The sequence below is a fragment of the Martes martes genome (assembly GCF_963455335.1).
Source record: "Martes martes genome assembly, chromosome: 6".
NCBI classification, from domain to species: domain Eukaryota; kingdom Metazoa; phylum Chordata; class Mammalia; order Carnivora; family Mustelidae; genus Martes; species Martes martes.
Window position 1 is genome coordinate 13,161,003 of NC_137893.1, and position 21,717 is coordinate 13,182,719.

Below are 21,717 nucleotides of genomic sequence, written 5' to 3' on the forward strand. Positions count from 1 at the left end.
GAGAATCTTTGGCAATGTCGGTATGTGGCAAAATCTCCTAGCCTGACATCTTGTTGAATAGAATAGGAAGAGGTCAAAGATACTTTGGGGACTTTGAGCCTCCATGCTGGAGAGGAGGGACACATTCAGAGGGACAATAATAAAGAAGAATTTATATTTTTAGTCAGCATACTTAAAAGAGAATGTTGGATGAGACAGTACAGCCAAAAATTGAAAATAAAATCACCTGGCTTCTTTTCTTGGATGCTTTACTCATCTTCCTGCTCTGTGTGTCCCCAGGTTATGGAACCTGGCATTTGGTAGGAGAAAAACAACAGCTACATCCTGCTCCTAAACAAATATCTTCGCACTTCTTGTCATAGATTTATATGGAAACACCATATACGTTTAATCTATTTTGGACAGAATCCACGTTCTGATTTCCACATCAGTCACATCCATGTTATTTTGCTTAATTTTTCAAAATAGCCCTATGAAAGAGACATCATAACCCTATGAAGAAGACAGTTGCAAAAACCAAGTGTGAGAAAGCTGAGGAAATTCATTTGAAGGTCTATCACCAGTAAGTGGCTGAATCAATATTTGAATCCAGGTCTCTCCAGGAAGTTCTGTGATGTCTCCATTATTATGATTTGTTGTTATTTTGCTCAACTAACTAATACACCCACAGTTCAGCATTTTAGTTTTCCTACCTTGGTTTCCATTGATCTCCATGGACATTGCATGCTTAACTGCCAGAATCTTAAATACCATTGCCCAGTGGGTGTATAATGGAGAAAGAGATGTCCAGTCTTAGGAGCAACACACTCCTTTCCAATATTCTTTTCGTGATCCTGTCTCTGATGTTCCAGGTTCATATTTCCATGAAGTAGGAACCCTACTTCTGAAGAGCCATGGAAAACACCTTCAGAATCCTCTGCCACATGATGGGCCGGCTGGGAAACCGGGGCTCCAAAATGGTGGATCCTCCCGCCAACCCTCTCCAAGATGGCGGACTTTCCCGCCACCCTCACTGTGGCCTCCACGTCACCGTCAGGAAACTGAAACTCTCCACCCAGGAACTTCCCAGTTGGGAACTGCCCATCACGGACTTCCCCCGCCCCATACCCTCCAATCACCACATACCTTGCCTTATATGGACGCAAGTGTATGCCTTACCTCAACCCGATAAAAGGACCGCGCCAACTCCCTCCCAGCGCGACTTCCCCGACTCACTATCCCTCTCTCTCTCTCTCTCTGTGAGTCACAGAACCTCGCCCGAGGGTGCTTGCAATAAAGTTCATCTCTTGGATCCATTTGCCTCATAGCCTTTTTCTTACTATTGCCAGCAGGAGCAACCTAACACCACAGAGGCAATCAGTCATAGAGTAGGGCTTTGCAAGTGATTGCTCTTGTGATAACATGATACCATAAGAGGGAAAGGCACGGCATATAAGCCATTGCTCTGTTTCCCCTAGAGAGCAAGTATCTTTCAGAGTGGTGGAGGGTGACCTTGTGAAAGAGTGTTATTAAAAATTCTGCACAGTGTCTGCCACCCTTCTGATATACATATCATTCCTCTCTCTAAACCTTATTTTTTCTGCAGGCTGGGATATGGGTGCATGTGTCAGGTGGATGTGTCAGATAAGAATACTTATCTGTATTCCAGATAAGAAGGAATGAAGTAGAATGGAGTCCCAAGATGTCAGGTGATACTGATGGTGTATAGAATTAGCCTCCAGAGACCAAAGGAGAGGCAAGAAAAGAGACATTTTCAAGTTCATCTTTTTCTCCCCTTCCTTCCCTCACTTCCTAGTACGTAGCCTTCATCTTGTCTCTTCAGTACCATTGAAACTGCTTGGAAACTCTTCTCTCTGCCTTAAGTGTCATCCCATCCAGTATATTAAAACGTATCATAATGTGCTCCTCTGTCTAGAACTTTTTATTAACTTCCCTTTCTCAGATGATAAAATCCATGTTCCTCATGGTAGTAATAAGGACTTCTATGATTTGGCTTCTGTGTACTATTAGCATTGTCTCCAGCCACACTCAAGCATGGTTCCTTTGCCCTACTGTAACTTTTATTTTGTTGTATTTTTCTCTCTGCATAATGCTGTTCCATGGTCAGTGGTTTTCTCATGCTGGTTCTTTTCTTTGGATTGTCTTTCATTTCTCTGAGCTAGTTCTCCTGATGACTTCCTGTTGATACTTCAACAATTAACCTTAGTGTCATTTCTTTTTTTTTTTTTTTTAAGATTTTATTTATTTATTTGACAGACAGAGATCACAAGTAGGCAGAGATGCAGACAGAGAGAGAAGAAAGGAAGCAGGCTCTCCACTAGGCAGAGAGCCCAATGCGGGGCTCGATCCCAGGACCCTGGGATCATGACCTGAGCAGAAGGCAGAGGCTTTAACCCACTGAGCCACCCAGGTGCCCCCTTAGTGTCATTTCTTGTTTGAAGCATTCTTTCATTGCCTCAGTGACAATTACACATGAACTTCCCTGCCCTCCACCCCCATACTTAGACATGTTTTCACACTTTTTCCTTCTTTATTCACATGTATTGTTTTATAGGCTTGTTTCTGCTATTAGTCCTTCAGTTTTTTTCCAAAAGCAAGAAGTATATTTTATTCATTTAATGTGGATGAGTGCCTTTATGAATAAGAAAAACCCCAAGTAAAGCTAGCCTGAGGTAGGGAAATGTGTGTGCAGGGTGAGGAATATATATTAGTGTCTATCTTTCAGAAATCTAAGGCCTGAGGGAAGAATCCAGCTTCTTGCAAAGAGGAGCCACATTTCAGACAATTTTGTAAGTTCTCATCCTTTCATCTCTTTCTCCATCTCCATCTTTATCTCTCTGTATCTCTTGGATCTGTTTGTCTTTGCCTGAGTTTACCCACAGTCACACTTGCCTTGAGTTCACGTCATCTTTATGACATGAAAGAGGAAGAGAGATACTTTCTCCTTCCAAATGTCTCCAGAGTAAATTGCATAGACAGATTCTGATTGGCCAGGGTCAGGCTCTGTGTTTCTTCCCACTGCTAGAGTTTGAATATTGTACCATTTAATAGTTCACCTGAACTACATGGATTGGGAGAGTAGCAGTTTTCCAAAGAAAGAGAAACTGAGCAAGAAAATAGAAGATGTACTACAAATGACCCTTGACCAACATAAGTTTGAACTGCACAGGCCCACTTATCTGTGGTTTTTTACAGAACTACACTGTAAATCTATTTCCTCCTATGATTTTCTTAAAAAATTTTCTTTTCCCTTTCTTATTTTATTATAAGAATACAGTGTATAATACATATACAATATGTGTATTAATTGGCTGTTTATATTATTGGTAAGACTTCTGGTCAAGAGTTTGCTATTAATAGTTAAGTTGGCAGAAAGTCAAGTTATATGCAGATTTTCAACTTCATGGGGCATCAGCACCCCAACCCCTGCATTGTTCAAGGGTCAACTGTATACATAAGAAATGTGCAAGATAAAGGATTTGTTAGATGAATGCATAATTGGACATAAGTAATTTTTAGTCTAACACAGAGAAGCACATGGATTAAGAAATGGCAGTCAGGGAATGGGGAAAAGAAGAGATGTTCCCTGGAGTGAGAAGACACAGTCTGTGAGTTGTATGATTATTATCATCTTAGAACTCAGTGGTTTTCAAGATATCACAAAGTTATGTAACCATCACTATCAATTCCAGTACATTTCCATCATCCCAAAGGAAATCCCATAGCCATTTGTAGTGTCCATGTTTTACAATGAGATCTTAAAGTGCATGCTTGCCAACCTTGCACCACCAGGACTGGGTAGCTTAATCAATGAGGAATCATTCCTCAAAACAAATGGGGGGAAATGGAATGGTTTGGTCATTTGTATCTTACTTATCACTTAAATCCAAGGAACTTGTTGATGTGAATGAATAACTTGGTTAAAAATTAGGACATCCCCATTTCCCCTTGAATGCTGACTCAATTTCCCTAGGACCCATCTTCTCTATACTGTAATTTTTTAAAGCATATTCTCTCTAGGGTTGTTAGAGAAAAAATTTTTTAAAACTTCAAAATATATTTTAATCATATAAAAATCTACATATATTTTTATGCCAATCAATTAATAAAATTAGAATCTTGATAATTTATTAGTGTCCTAAAATGAACATCTGTAATTTCAGATAGGGAAAGGTGTTAAACAGATAGCACGTTTTCTTGCTGAGGTGCAAAGAATCATCCACAGTCTTTCATAAGACCCAGAGTCTGTTTGTTCAGATGCAAGAGTCACCTCTGATTTTTATTCTAGACGACTGTTATCCTAATGATTTTAACTTCCCTTTCATGGGAACAGGATTCCAACAATCCAATTTCCAGTTGGATACAGCCAATAAATTTAAGCTCAAGGACAAAGCAACCGATGTAGATACAGAATTCTAGTTTAGAATACACAAAAGAGAAGGGAAGTAAGAAATGTATTTTAGCATCTCCAAAAGCAAATTCTGCTCAAACATACAGTATGGGTTCCAACAGTAAATAATTTATCCATAGTTCCTTATTTACTATCATCTGCTCTTTTTTTAGACCTTGAAATATTAGAATAATTCAACAGGCAGTAGTTCGAGGGTTGGAGGAAAATCAATATATCTATCAGTGCATGAAAAAGCAGAATCTTATATCACACAAAACAGAGAAGCTGTTTTAGTGTTGCCAGTAAGTAGCTTGTGATTTTTAGCAAGCTACTTGATTTCTTTTGGCCTTACTTGTGAAGGGACTCAGTCACATGGAAAGAAAATTAGAATTTTCCTGTGCTTCCCTAAAAGACAGTCCAAATGTAACAGTAAGAAGTTGTAGGGAACACATAGTAGACACTCAATATACTTCTTTGAAGTATGGGGAAACATAGAAAAGAACCACTTAATAATTAGAATTGTTGAACAAAATAAAATAAGGACTTCTCAATCCTTAGAAATGTTGAAGTAGGGTTTGTTTGACTGTCAAGCCTATTTAGTAGGAGAAACTATTGATAGAAAGTTACTAGAGATGGTAACTTGAGATATGTAATCTTAAAAATCACTATTGAAAAACTATAACTTTAAAGTTACCACACACAATAATTACATTAAGAGAATGCCCATAAATACATAAATGTGCTTTTTAGATGAGGAGGTCTTGTTTTCATCAATGAGTTAGATGTTATCTAGTGCCTACACAAATAATCAGTTTCCTTCACAATCTCCTTCAGAAGGGAGCCCCAATATTCTTTTGAACTTGGGCAGCCAAGTGCTTCAGCTTGATTTCTTTAAGATGATCACACGAATTTCAGTGCCCAGGTGGGAATTGGCCTGGTAAAGGACAGGTGATACCATTATGTCCAGTGACATTTGAAGAAACCTTATCTAGGAAGATTCACTACTGTTAAGAATGCATCATGAGAAAAGGATATACACCCTTTTATTTAGGCCTTTGATTGAAATGAGTGAGGAATTGATGCCTGGAGCCTGCTGCAACTTATCTCCTTATTTCTGTAACATGAGTGTTATGATGGTGAATTTTATGTGTCAACTTGACCGAACCATGGGGGCCTATATATGTTGTTAAAAATTATTTGGGGTGTTTCTATGAGAGTATTTTTGGATGCACTTAACATTTGAATTAGTAGATGAGTGAAACATATCGTCCTTTATAATGTAGGTGGCTCTCTTCAATTGTCAGAAGGCCTGAAGAAGACAAAAGACTAACTGTGAGTAGGAGAAAACTCTTTTTCCTGATGGTCTTTAATCTGGGGCGTTGACTTCCCCTGATTCCAGAGCAGCTTCAGGGCTTTGGACTTAAACTGGGACATCAGCTCTGCAGATTTCAGACTTGTCAGTTTCCATAATCACATAATCAAATAAATCTCTTTATCCATATATACATATTGTATTTGTTCTTTTTCTCTATCAAACCTTGACTAATAATACAGGTGTGTCACAAAAAGATGATGAACAAAAGATAGAGAATGCCTGTTTTTTTTTTTTAATGACATCATTGGCAAATTGGATAACCAACTAGATGGCTTTCATATTTCTTGTTACATCATAGAGAAAGGAAAAGAAAAGGAGGGGGTAGGAGAGATCTTTTGTGTTTGACTTAGTTGAAGTTGGATCTTCTGTTAGTTGTTGCTTTAGCCAAAACCATATCCTAACAATTATAGTCATGGAAAATTTACACTGAACGTTCTTTATAGTTCCCTACTACTCTAAAATCTTAAGATTTATCTGGTTGGCCCACCTCACAGGGCCATGAAAATAAAATGAAATGTTTCTATGGGAAAATGTATAAAGTATGATTCAATTGTCAGGAACTATTAACATTTGTTTTATGATGACTAAAATATATTCCTTGGCTCCTGAGTTGACAAATCTTTATGGATTTTTGAAGAAAACATCAAACATCTGTAGTAATAAAACAATGCAGGGAAAAACGAAGTTAAGATGAATTGAAAAGCAGCAAAGTTATATTAGAAAAAGCTATCCTTTGACAATAATGAGGTAAAATCATTAACTGGAAGAGAGAGAAATTCCATGAAGGGAAAATTTCCATGAAGTGGATTATTCTGTGATTAAGAGAACTAGGTCATGTCAGTAGGAAAGAGCTACAGTAGGGAGATTTGAGAAGTGACAATAAAGACACCAGAAATTCTGTCACTGATGGAAAAAGAAAAAAAAGAAAAAAACTAAACCAAAAAAAAACTTGTACAGAGCCTTCCCTCTTAAGACTGCTCCCCCCTCAATGACACTGACCTTTTTCACAAGTTGAAGTGAAATTTAAAATGATTCTAAGCTATTCATGCCCCATAAAATAAAACCATCCCTGAGGATTTTAGCTGCTACGTCAGCCAAGAGTTCGTAATTTCATCATCTTTTTGTACCTTTATTTCTGCTGCTTTCTGCTCTGGAAGTTCCATTTAAGTATCCATATGCTGCTTCTGCTTGTTTCCAGTTGCTCTACATTTCCTCACAGTTGTTCCCAGACTGGAACAGAAAGAGCACATGTAATTTGGTTTTGATCTTGCTCAGTTTTGAATATTGACAAAAGTGCAGTCACACTTAGACAGTCACATTGACGAGCTCTGAGGTCTAGAACAATGTCATGGCAGGGTGTTTATTCCCTCAGAGTTGATTGGGCATGGTAGTTCAACAGCTCATGCTTTAAAACAAATATAATACTTTTCAAAGATATTTTGTGAAGCTTCACAGATTAAAAATGTGCTTTGGCTGGGACGCCTGGGTGGCTCAGTTGGTTAAGCAGCTGCCTTCGGCTCAGGTCATGATCCCAGCGTCCTGGGATCGAGTCCCACATCGGGCTCCTTGCTCCGCAGGGAGCCTGCTTCTCCCTCTGCCTGGCACTCTGTCTGCTTGTGCTCGCTCTCGCTCCTCTCTCTCTCTCTGACAAATAAATAAATAAATAAATAAATCTTTAAAAAAAAATTAAAAAAAAAATAAAAATGTGCTTTGGAGTTGAATGTTTTATGTGACAAAAAATGTAATTAATTATGCAGAAAGGGCACACCAGTCACAGCTGAGTAAAACCTATAATGTGCTCTATTGAAAGTGGGATAACAGCTAACACTAATAGATACTTTTATTCCAGGTGTGGCATTTACTAGATACTAACACGTACCAGTTAGCATCCAGTCAATACACAGAAATCACACCAACGATTTTAGCACAGATAAATTCATATGAAGAATGGACGAGCAAAAATGGAAGACTTAGTATCTAATTCTTCAGGGAATAAAGTTGGATTCTTACATATCTGTTACTTGATTACTTATTTTCTGGGTTTTGAGCATGTATTTAGAATGAGAATTCAAAATTCCCATAAAAATAACAAAATAACACACTACAATTTGGAGTTGACCAAATACCCTTTTGTAAGGGGGATAGATTGAGACCCTCAATGACTTTATTCTAATGTCCTTATCTTCAGTTCTGTGGAAGTCAGGCAGCGGAGACGTTTCAGAAGGCTGCCTAGCATCTCTAGTTTGCGGCTGTGTGCTGGGGCTCAGAAGGAGATAGCATGTACCTGGTATGAGACATGGATGTCGCTCAAAAGGGGCTGCATATATTTCTTATCTGAGAAAAGAGAAATAGTGAGAACCAAAACTAAGAGCACACTCTGCAAGAAAGTCTTAATGATTCGAATAGAATAGGAAAGGAAAACTGCATAGTACTTACTGTATAACTGGAACTATTTTAAGAATTTTATGTTTATTAAGTCACTTAACCTTCATAACAATCCTATGAGGTTGGTATTACTGTCATCGCTTTTATTTTAAACAGAAAGGAACTGAGATTCAGAGGTTAAAATACACAGTTGCCAAGAGCAGAGAGAGAATTCAAACCTAAGAAGCTTGGCTTGGGCATTTGTGTACTTACCCACATACATTATTGTTTTTGTTTTTGTTTTTTTTTTTTAGATTTTATTTATTTATTTGACAGAGAGAGAGATCACAAGTAGGCAGAGAGGCAGGCAGCGAGAGAGAGCAGGAAGCAGGCTCCCTGCTGAGCAGAGAGCCCAATGCGGGGCTGGATCCCAGGATCCTGGGATCATGACCCAAGCTGAAGGCAGAGGTTTTTAACGCATGGCCACCTGGCGCCCCCATTATTGTTTTTCAAATACTAGAAAAACTTTAAGTATTTCCTACTTTTCAGGCCCTGTGCCGATTTGTTTAATATGTTATTGTATTTGTTTCCTGACATTTAAAATAGTATAATCAGATAATATAAGTGATATTATCATCCCCATTTTAGAGATGGAGAAATGGAAGAACAGGGAGGCAAAGTGTGATTCCCAAGGTGACAGGACTAGTAAATGTGGAGCATCAGGATGGACCCTAATGTCCAGAAACACTGAGTCAGAATTTCTGGTAGTAGAACTTAGGGTTGGTACTCTGTCGAGCATTCTGAGCAGTTTATGTAGACACTAACATTTGAAAAATCACTGCTCAGGGACCAAGATTCTTCTAATTTAGAATTAGAATTAATCTTTTTATCTTACATTAGAATAGCACCATTTACATATGTAGACCACTTTTAATCAATAGTTAATTAACTCAACATACTTTTAATGAACACCTGCCATGTCTCAAGTACTCAGCTAAACTCCTAAGCTAGGAGATTGAATAAGAAATTGCCCTTGCTCTCAAGGCCATGAAATAGTAGGAAAGATAGAAAAATACTTACTTATAATATGGAAAACTTTATAATAGAGATATGATTAAAATGCTATGTAGTTAGAGAGAACAGAATACCTAATCTGGCCTGGGAGAGACCAGGAAAATTCATAAAGACAATAACATATCAGCTGAATCTTTAAGAATTTGTAAGAGATTAAAGAGGGGGAAAAGAAAAGCTTTCTAAGGAGAGTGCAAATCATGTCTCAGATGATGGAGATGTGAAAGAATGCAGTGTGTTTAAGAGGCTCTGGGATATTCATCAAGGATAGATGCAGAGCAGCAGAAAATGTAACTGAACTAAGGTTGGAGGAAGGCATCTTTCATGGGAGTATCGTTGTATTTTGTACCAGCAAACTTTTGCTGCAAAAAAAAAAAAAAAAAAAAAAAAAAGAAAGAAAAGAAAAGAAAAACACAACTCAGATTGGCTTAATGACAGTGAAAGTGTTTATTGTTTCACAAATCTGGAAATTCCATATTGAGTATCGACTGGTCCATGGCCCAACAGTGTCACTGAAGTCCCTGTTTCTGTCTCTTCACCATCCCATCCAGTTTTTGCTTCATCTCAAGTCTGGTTTTTGTTCTCAAGGTCATATCTAACCATGAACAGTGTTAAAATCTCATACAAATACTCCTCCCTAGTATTTCTATCTTGGCAGGCCAGGAAAATGTCTTAAAATTCATACATGTTTGGTTGGCTAATAGGTAGTGAATTAGCTATCTATTGCCATATAACAATCTCAAAACTTAGCATCTTAAAACAATAAATATTAATTATCTTATACAGGTTCTGTGAATCAGGAATACATTACTGGCTTAGCTCAGAGATTCTGGCTTGAGGTCTCTCATGAAGTAGCCGTCAAGATGTCGACTGGACCTATGGACATCTGACCTGGCTGGAGGATCAGATTCTAAAATGGCTCATTTGCATGGAGGGCAAGTTGATGGGGGCAGGAGGCTTCATCTTCCCATTGGGCTGATTGAATGTCTGAGTAAATGATGAAAAGAGAGCAAGGGTGGACAAAACCACAATGTCTTTTATTACCTAACCTCTGAAATCGTACTCTCATTTCTGCAATAGCCTATTTGTTGTGTGGGTTATCCCTAGTCACTGAAGGAGGGGAATATACTTGACGGTTTATTGCACAGGCTTTCTTGTGCCTTGAAATATATTTCATGAAAATTATTTTAATGACAATATTGTATTGATATCATATACTTATATCACTATTAATTTTTACCAATTTTCTATTACTAGGTATTATAGGTTATTATTATTATTATAAACCGAAGAATTACTGCAGATAAATACATATACAGAATCTTAATTTTTTCCCTTACATTAATGTCTAAGTTTTTTTGAAAAAATGTTGATAAAGTATGCTTAATTGTCTCTCAAGATGATTATTTATTTATTTATATTTTTAAAGATTTTATTTATTTATTTGAGACAGAGAGAGAGCATGAGCACAAGTGCGGGAGGGGCAGGGGAAGAAGGAGAAGCAGGTTCCCCACTGAGCAGGGAGCCCCACACGGGGCTGGATCCCAGGGCCCTGAGATCATGACCTGAGCCAAAGGAAGATGCTTAACCAACTGAGCTATCCAGGTGCTCCTCAAGATGATTTTTTAAAAATTAGTTGCAGATCTACACATAGTCCTATGTATTATCATTTATAAGTAACGCCAATCTCATCTCATAAAATTTTGCTTTCATTTTATTTTTCCATTATTAGTAAGGATAAATATTTTTCATATGGCTGGTGTATATTTGGCTTTCTCCTACTATTAACTATTCATGTTCACATCCTTGGTTTTTTTAAATTGGGGTGTTAGTTATGTTCTTTGTTCTTATTTATTTTGAAGAGCACTTTTTATTAAAAGACTAGATATTTTTGCCATTTATTCTGCAAATATTTTAAGACAAATTTTCATTTGCCTTTTATTTGTATTTATGAATTGTTATTAAAGGAATATTTAATTCTAATTTTTCATAACATCTTTATATTTTCCATTATAATACGTTAGCATGTGGTCACATGCACATTTGACCTAGATTTTCAACTAAATCAGTTAAATTTATCTATCTTTTTACATTTGGCTCACCAGTCTGTTTGGAATTTTTTTGGTGTACAATGTGAGTGAAGGACATATGTTTTTTAAAAATAGATAAATTGACAATATGTCGAAAAGTATTTGCATAACCTTTTTTTTTTTTTACATAATAGAAGCATTTTGAGTCAGTAATCCTACTTCTCTGTCATCTTACTCTTGGCTATTGTAATCCTACCTATATTGCTTTATTTTAGCAAAATAACATGCAACCAAGATATACATACAAGGATATGTATAACATAACTTATTAACAACAAAAATTTGAAAGAGCATAAAGGTATAATAATAACATCAAATAGTTGATAAATTAAAAGTTATAATAAGAAAGATGTAAGAACTGAAATCAGGTATTTGAATAACATTTAATTACCTTAGAAAACTTCTCAAGATATAATCTTACATAGAAGTAGAAGACTACAGGTGTGTCTGTTCAGTATAATCTACTTTCCATAGATTACATTTAAATTATATTTTACTTGAAATATGTTCTGTGATTTTTAGTTTTCCAACATGATTAAATCTTACTACATGAAATTTAAAACACAATGATGATTTTTGAAAAATAAATATGTAATTATAAAATCAAAGGGAAATAACTTTTCCTTTTGGACATAATTTTGTAATAGTTAATTATGAACTTGTTTCTGATTTTGGATAGCCTCAAGTGTACATACCTAGGTTTAGTTATCATAATTAGTAAGCAAGCACATCTTGTAATTATAATGACAGAAACATTTATTAACTAATGAATATTTATGATGAAACACAGTCAGTGGTAATTTAAGAAATGATTCCTGAAGCTCTTTCAAGCAACAAACCACTAGTGGTTTTTACATTGGGAGCTTCTTTAAAAAATGATAAAATCTGGTAGTATTAGAAAGCAGGATTGTTCTCATGTTCAAATATACTCTATAATTGAATTAAACTTGCATTTGATCTGCTTTGTTTTTTATGGAAATTTTTTTTCTTGAAGTTACCTCCAAATATTATTTTGTTTCTTTCCTTGTATATTCACTACTTTTTATGTTACATAAAATCACTTATATGTGTACAATTAAAACATTTAAATTTTTATATCTACATGGCACAATGTAGGAATACTAGGCTGGAAATAGGTGTTACTGAGTTAGATTTTAAACATACATGACTGTATTCAGAGCCATTTTCAGGGCAGCTGCAAAAACCCTTGCCCTTAGAGAGATCCCACCCTTGATTCAAGGTCATGCTGTTGGGGTCTTAAAGTTCTAATAATTTTTGGAAATGGGCCCCTCATTTTAATTGGGCATTCAATGGTGCCAATTATGCAGTGGATCCTGACAGTATTAGTTAAGAATTTTTCAGAGCACAACAAAATATCAAAACTACAACCACAACTAGCCTAAGCCCAAAGAGGAAATTTTGGGAGGGTTATATATGGAATGTTTTCAGTGAATGGATAACATCAGGTGAGACTTTATGCAGGCCTCACACTGTGGTTGCACTTCTTTTGTCTGAGCTGGCTTTGTTCTCAGACCTACCAGCTCTCAGGTTTTGAAAACTGAATGGCTGGCTACCAGCAGCTTCTGGGACTGTATGGTGTGTTTTCTTTGCCAGGAGGAAGACTACCTCTTCTTTAAGACTTTAACTCAAAGTTCTGGATTTCACTCTGGTTGACTTAACTGAATCTACCACCAAACAAACAAACAAACAAACGCAAAAAACAAAAACAAACAAACAAACAAAACCAAAGGAAAAAGAGAGAAATCATTAAGAAAGGAAAGGGGAATGTGATGTAAAGATAGTATCGGGTTGCCTTGTTCCTGAAAGAGTGTAGCACAGGAATGAATGACATCAGGGAACTCCTACCAAGAAAAGAAGAAATTGAGAAATCAGTGCTACATGGGTAAAATTTGTTTAGATGACTTTACAGAGGAATTAAAAGTTTATTTAAAAAGGAAAAAACAGGGGGCGCCTGGGTGGCTCAGTGGGTTAAGCCGCTGCCTTCGGCTCAGGTCATGATCTCAGGGTCCTGGGATCGAGTCCCGCATCGGGCTCTCTGCTCAGCAGAGAGCCTGCTTCTCCCTCCACTTCTCTCTGCCTGCCTCTCTGCCTGCCTCTCTGCCTGCCTCTCTGCCTACTTGTGATCTCTCTCTGTCAAATAAATAAATGGAATCTTTAAAAAAAAAAAAAAAAAAAAAAAAAAAAGGAAAAAACAATGTCACTAATTTAATTTCATTTGAGAGAACTGTTTGAAAGAGTAGAAAAAGATTATGTTATTTTAGCATAAGTTTGCCTTATACTGTCCACTATGTAGCTGAAATTCAAATATTTGATGATTGAATGACCAATGTGGATTTAATAAGCCAGAATGAGATAATTTCATATGTCAAAATACAGTAGGAATAGCATGTTCCCTTGTTACACTGAGAAAAAAATAATCTGTTGAAGCAACAGTATATATATAAGGCATTTGCTAGGATTAGGGCAAGGTATTTGGAGATTTGGAGGGTATCTATGACTTATAATTAAAGGCATTATGTCAGAGAGTCCATTATTTTGTACAAAACAATGAGAAGCCACAATATTGAATCATTCTTCTTGCAAACTAAAATTAGAAGACTTTCTTCTTTCAATGAAACTAAGTGCTATAAAGTTTATAAATCAGGTTTGCAACATTATTCTTACTGTACCAAGGTGTAATAACTTTCCTTTCCAGTGACATTAATTTACTTAACAAACAAGTTAAATGCAGAATAATAGTTTCATGAAGTCAAGATTATTTCCAAAACAGAGCCTGACTGTTCTCAGTGTTGTTCATCAGTATTGATTATTACCTGGCTGGTCAATCAATGATGTGTCTGTTATTGGGCAGTAAAGGTATCAATTAAAACTTACAAGACAACATCCTGAAGTAAAAAATGGCCACCTCTTTTAGAAAAATATGATTTGATTTGTTAAAGGATGGACGCTCATGCTTTATTTCAGTGTCAATAAAATCAAATTACATTAATTTGAGAAAAATTCAACTATATGCCTACTAGTGGATGAGAGAAAAGTATTTTTTTTCTGCCTGAATGGTAAAAGGGAGGAAAAAGAAATTGACAGGAACATGAAAGAGAAATGTCAATGAGCTAGATAAACTTCATGTTGAAAGAAGTCAGGAGCTCTGGCAGCATGTTTTAAATGGGTAAACAGACTCTAGAAGGGAGAAAATTACCCCTCCCCATTTATACAATGGAAATGTACCCCAAAGCCTAATTATCTCTTTTCAATGCCACCATATGCACAGATGTACCCTGATAGTTCTTATAGTTTCTATTTTCCTTATTTGAAGTGCACTCAGTTCACTTCCTGAGATGATGGAAGTCCCAACATTAAGTTTTTATTATCATCTCAAAATTTAAACTCTACAGTCAAGTGTTTTGGATTTTGAGGTCCATGTACAGGAACTGAAGGATATTTGGCTAGGGGATGAAACTGATGTGAAATTGTACAGGAAAGGAAAACAGTTTATGCATATCTTAGCTATTCACCCAATAGGCACTTAAAGAATGCATGTTCTGGGTCAGGCATTGGGTTAAGACAAGTAGAGTTTCCATTCCCAAAGAACCTTCAGTTTAGAAGAAGGAAACATCATGCAAACAAATACAAAAGTAAATGTAGATGGAATTAATATACATTTTAGTAGGAAACAAAAGCAGATCTTGTCATTTATATTTGCGGATAAAGAAAGAAGGGTTTCAAAGGAGGTTGCCCTGATTATATTTTGGGGGGCTGCATCAGATGATTGAGAGTGAAGGAAAGACAAATGTTCTCTGTCCCACTCATGACTATTGAGCAACTACTAGTGTGCGCCACAGAAAGAAAAGGTCTCAGCAAAGGGTATTCAGATACCACCTAAAATGTACTTTTACTACCTAGAATATCACATGGTACATAGGGGGCACCCATGAAATGTTGGATAAATGAAGGAAGGAATAAATGAATGGAATCCCCTTCGGAGATGATCAAAGTCTCTAAGAGAAGTATGAATCAGGTCTTATAAAACTGTTGGAGAAATAAAACTAACAAGAACAGGTAAGGGAAGCTTTCACAGAAGAGCATAATTCTTCATGGATAAGTAGAAGTTTATTGGATGGAGGGGGAAGGACTTTTCCAGGCAGAGGTAATCACTGCAGAGAGTTCTGGAGGAGGGGGAGGACTTGGTGTGTTGGGGGGTTTCTGATGGTAAGGTACAAAATTTCATGAGAGGAGAGGACCTTGGTGATGTGGTTGACTAGGAGGAGACAGAGACGATTTGCAGAGGTATGCAATCTCAAGAATGAAATGAGAGCCAAAGAGAAGTTTCTAAAGGGAGGGATGTTCTCTGAAGTTTTTATGGCTTCCAGTTTTCAGGCTCCCAATGGGTACTCCTGAACCTTCTGCTCTTTGGTGTACGTGCATTATCTCATTCAACACCCTCAACCCCCACACAAGAAACTAGTGCTGTGATTCTCTTTACCCCCATTTTACCAATGCGTAAACTAAAGAATGAAGAATATATTTTCCTGAAGGTCATATGACTAGTAAAAGGCAGTGGAATGCAAACTAGCAAGAAGGTAACAGTCACTTACACAAGCATGGGCGCACGTCTGTGCAGCCCCAGAGCAGGCCAGCGGAGAAAGGCATGTTACAGATGGAGCTTACATTTTCCCTCCCTGCACGTTGCATCCAGACCTGTCACCCCTGATTCTGCACAGGCTTTCCTTCTTGACAGTTTATATTGTACATCTAACCTGAAATTCCTCCTTCCTATTTCAGGCCACAGCTCAAATTGCTTTACCAAGTTTTAAGCAGTTAGGTTCAATGCTGTTCCGCACAGAGAGTAGGCATTTTAATCTACATTTTAATTTCATTTTGTTACCCTCCAGGGTCTTACTTGAATGCCATCTTTTACTTGGGTAGTTCATTGTTCATTCGTCAGTGTGGTAAAGTATACCCAGTGCTTTCTATCCAATCTCTTTTTTTCTTGCTACTTAACGATCCAGGACAGCTCTAGCGGCACATGAGGAGAAGAGAATGGCGATGGTTCAGTAATTTTTAAATTAATGTGTCTTAATAATGGCAATCTGGTTGGAAGGATTAAAGGACAAAAGGATTGTCTTGAGAATTCATTTGCATAGTTAGATTGTGTGTGTGTGTGTGTGTGTGTGTGTGTGTGTGTGTGTTTGTGTGTGTAGAGGGTTGTTTTGAAGGCTTTTATCATTATAAAACTATAATGAACATATTTGTTAAATCTCCACCTCTCATTTCGAGAGAACAATCTGCTTTTTTGAAATAAAACTTTTGCAACACCTTCCCAATTTTTATAAGCCAAGATCTCTGGAAGGGATATCTCCTGGTGAGAGAGTCAATAATTTTTCAGTCTTGAGTATCTGCCAAACCTCTGTTCCTCCTAGAATTGATCTATTAAACAGAGGTAGGCCCAGTACAGGAGCTCTGAGGACGAAGGACTCTCAGATCCTTACTACAATGTTATTTTCTTCTAAAGCTTTGTTTTCATCATTTTCAAGGACATGTCACTTACAGTACTTGTACTTTGTAGCAAAGGCAAAATGTCACTTACTCCAGCTCCATTAATCTGTCAAACCAAACAGTTTCTGGCTGTAGTTAGATAGCCTTTGAAATGGCGATGAGCAAGTGATAAACGTATTTTCAAAGTGTTTATCCCATCTTTTTCAGAAAGTAATATTTTTAAGCACCTCAAAAATTTCTATTTGCAAAAAGGTATGTTTTTGGAGATTATTCTAATTTTTTAATGTCCTATTTTCAAGGCAATCCTTGATAACACAGGGGAAAAAGTTGGAAATCTGAGCTATGCTGTTTACTAGTTGTGTAGCTTTGCATAAATCAATAAATATTACTTACCTCTTTTTTTCATTCTAAAAGGATATAGTGTTTACCTTCCAGGATCATAGTGAGAATTAAAAAATGTCTGTGAAAACCTCTTAGAACTAAATAATATTAATTAAAGTGAAGATACAAGCATCAGGTTTTGCTGGGGCTCTTCTCAACGCCAAGAAGAATTAAGCATTCATATATTTTGGTCCCAGAACTTTAACATCAATAATATTGCTTATTGTCATATTATCGTGTCAGCTTTGTATTTTTCTGGTTCCTTAGTTGCATCGAATTGCTTGAGGGCAGGGCTCACTGTCTTATTTATTTTCATCCTCAAAAGCTAAACTCACTTAGTAGGCCCTGTTGTAACAGGAGCTGATAAAAAAAAAAAATGGAGTTAAGCAAATGGTAAAATGGTCGACTTTGTGTTCAATATTTTTCCAGCTGCCTTTAGATGTTGCATGTGTCTGCGACCGTTCTTTCCATTTCTCCCTCCATCTGTCTACCTTTGCTAATCAGTCTCTCAGGTAGGTGCTTACTCATTCCTAATTAATTGGTACACAGATTAGGACATATTTGCATAGCTACAAACTTTAAAAAAAAAAACAAAACCTCTGAATTCTCCAAAATGAGTCTACAAAAGTACAAGTTCAAGCAGCGCATTGAGTAAGGAAAGTCAGAATGGGTATTTTGGTGCTAAGAGGACTGAAAATTACACCTAAAATATAGTCACCTTCTTCCAACATTCCTCCTACTTTTTTAGGTTTTCCAGCCATGTATTAATAGCATCAGCTCTGTATTCAAAAAGATTTTGGTAAAGTTGATTATGATAATGTAATTAAAATGACCTCAAAATGAAGAATTAAAAAAACAAAGAAATTATAATTAAGCATAAAGTTCTAATTTTAGGCCTGCAGGGAGGAGAAAAAAAATAAAGTATATATCTGCTTACTGAGAAGTACATGTGGATGAAAATATAGAAGCTGAATTTTGAAAGCATGAACTTCATAAAAGATTTTTCTTAACCCTTTTCCTGTAGTTTCAACCTTTAGCATCAACTAAAATAGGTTTGTGAACCACAGATTGCAGAACAGTTCTGACATGCATACACTAAATTGTGATAAACACTTCACATTTTCCTTTTCCTCAGAAGATATAATTATCACAGTTGTATAGATATCAAACTTCTAAATTTTTAAACACTGTTGTTGAAAAAGGCAGAAATTTCACTTATATAGACACTTGTTAGGGGTATATTTTGCTTGTAAGCTGAAGGACACACAATTTTAAAATGCTAGGGATGCATTTTAGTCCATTTCAAATATTAGAACATGTATGTGAATGCTTTATAAAAGTGCTCTAGATTTCGACAAGTAAAAAATAAGTTATACAAAGTATTGAAAGCGAAAGCAAAAATCCCTTTTAAAGAAGTAAATTTAATAAGCTATTTAAAGAAAAAAATACATCCCCTACAAAGTTTTTATAGTGCTTTATTTTTAAAGCCCATCCACTTAATTTTAATTTACTTCGCATCATTATGAGCTCGGTAAAAATGGGTCCTGAAGAGACAGGTAGGACTTATTTGCAATTAGACACATCATCAGTGTATTCACACAATGTCAATCAGTGTGATATCAGCTGTTCCAACATGGCTATTGTCCCAGGTGTCTATTCACAAAACCAGAACAGAATGAATAGAAATCAAGCCCGCGTAATTGGGACTGGGTTACATTTTAAAAATTTTGACATAGAGTTGTTCTAAAACACTTAACGTGTAAAAGCCTCTTGAAACTGGAGCAAACATAAAGATTCATACATTAATACAGTTCTTAAACCACCTTATATTATTTATTTACTTTACAGAAATAAATAAGATTTTGAGAAGTGAAATAACTTGCCCAAGGTCCCACAGTTCCTTTGTATCAGAGATAAGATAAGAAGTCAGGTGTTCTTTATACCAATCCAAAATCATTCATGTAATGGACCCTTATGAAACAAACATAAAGTATATCTGGAAAATATACATGGTAGCGTGCCAAAAGCACTTGAGAGTTAGAAAGAACAAAGTTAAAACCCACTAGTAAAAGTCTATAATTTGCTCTTAAAACAGGATAGTATCAACCAGAAGAAAAAAAAAAAAGGATAAATTCAAGGTAATTCTCTGGAAGAACAAACAGACTTGCCATTTTTGTCTCATGGATAAAAATGCAATAGGAACAAAGCTGAAGCCTAAAATTTTAGCCTTGCTGTCAAAATAACTGTGGATTTACTTATAGAGATTGATTAGTTTGAAGGTTGGAAACCACCACCAGCTAGATTTTCCCCTCGCACCAGAAACAACTAAAATACTGGACAAGATATATTAAAAAGCCTCTTTGAAGTCATTGAACATCAGTCAACAAAGGATAGTTCTCTTTAAGAATGGCAAACAAATGAGGTGACCCCTATTATTTCCCTAGATTACTGCCTGGAGAAAAATTACAGGTGATAGCTCTGGGATAGAAAACCTAGGTAGAGCCTGGAAGTCTTTGTGATTTGAAAATAGGGAGATAGAAGTCTGAGGAAGCCAACAAGCCTGGAATGCTCAGAGCAGAGAAGAGAGAGCTATACAAAGAACTCAAGATCTAAAGAGCATGCCTTGAGAGTTCAGCTGAGAACTGATGAGTGCGTGTATGTGGGAAAACTATCTGAGGTTGGGAAAGATCCACCTGAAAGGGTTAGAGAGAACAGCGATTTAACAGGTATGGACATATCAGCTGTTTCCAACAGCTAAAATGGAAAACATAGTTCTCAAAGCATTGGCTAGGATACTCAGAAGGGTTTGTTTTTTTTTCTTCTATGACAAAATTAGCCTGAGACTAACTGTTGTTCTGGTTCTGCCTAACAGTGTAAAGGAACAGTGTAAAAATCAAGCTGTTACCCAGTTGCTTAGCTGAAGCTCAAAACAAAGCTCAAGAATTTTTTTTTTTTTTTTGAATTCAAAATTATCCGGCAAAGTAAAATTCAAGATATCAGGCATCCAAGTAAAAATTACCAAACATGCAAAGAAGCATTAATGTACAATGCATTATGAGGAAATAGATTATTCATTCAAAACCTACTCCGAAATAACACAGATAATTGAAGTAGTAGAGGACATCAAATTATTATAATTGTCTTCCATTTGTCAAAGAAGACAGAGGTAGAACATGTTACGTAGAGAGTTTAAAGACACAAAAGACCAAAATCAAAGTACTAGAGATGAAAACTGCTATGTGTGAAGTAAAAAACACATTGGCAGATTAGACATTGCAGACTATTTGCCATTGTCAGCTGTACAAGATAAAACAGAGAGAAAAACTGGAAAAAATAAACAATATGTTTGAATAGTGGCACAAATTTAAGTTACCAGACATATATGTAATTGGATCCCTGCAAAGGATGGATATGATTTTTAAAGAAATAATGGTTAAAATTGTCAAAATTTGAAGAAAACTATAAATTCACTGATCCAATAAGTTCAGTGAACCTCAAACACAATAAACATGAAGAAAACTATGCCGTAGCACACCAAAATTGAATTGTCTAAAAACAATTAAGGGGAAATATACAAGTCAGAGATGAAAAAAATTACAAAAAGGAAAAAAGAGGCTGATAAAGATAAGGTAGACTTTTCGTGAAGAATGGAAGACAGAAGACAGTGGAGTAATATCTTTAGAGGCCTGAAAGAAAAAAGAACTGAAAATCTAGGAATTTTTAGAAACAGAAGTACATTTCCAAAACTAAACTGGAATACAGATTTTTTGCACACATAAAAGCTGAAAGAGTTAATCATCAAGACTGTAAAAAATGTTAAAGTAAGTCCTCCAATCAGGAGGAGAATGATACCACATGAAAACATGGATATACAAAAAGTAAAAAGTTGACCTCTAAATAACTTTGAAAATGTTAGCTATTTAGAAGACATATGGAAAATTTTAAATCTCTTTAAAATATAATCAATAAGTTAAAGCAGAAATAGTAACAATGTATGGTGGTGTTTATAAAATTTGTAGAAGGAGAATATCTGATAGCATCACAAAATCCAGAGGAGAAGAAATGAAAGTACACAATTATAATGTTCATATACCACATGTGAGGTAACGACAACCCATGGAGGCTAAAGATGTATACTTAAACCAGAAAGCAACTATAGAGTCTAAAGTAACATGAAAAAGAATTACTCTTAGTAATCCAACAGAAAAGATAAAATGGAATTATAAAAACTACTCAATTAATACAAAATAAGACAGAAGGAGAGAAAAGTGGAAACCAAGAAAAGAGCAGTCGGATAAGGGACACCTGGGTGGCTCAGTCAGTTAAGCATCTGCCTTCGGCTCAGGTCATGGTCCCTGGGTCCTGGCATTGAGTCCCTCGTCTGGCTCCTTCCTCAGAAGACAACTTGCTTCTCCCTCTGCCTGCTGCTCCCCCTGCTTGTGCTCTCTTTCTCTCTCCCTCTCTGACAAGTAAATAGATAGAATCTTTAAAAAAAAAAAAAAATACAATCAGATAACAAATAACAGAAGGAT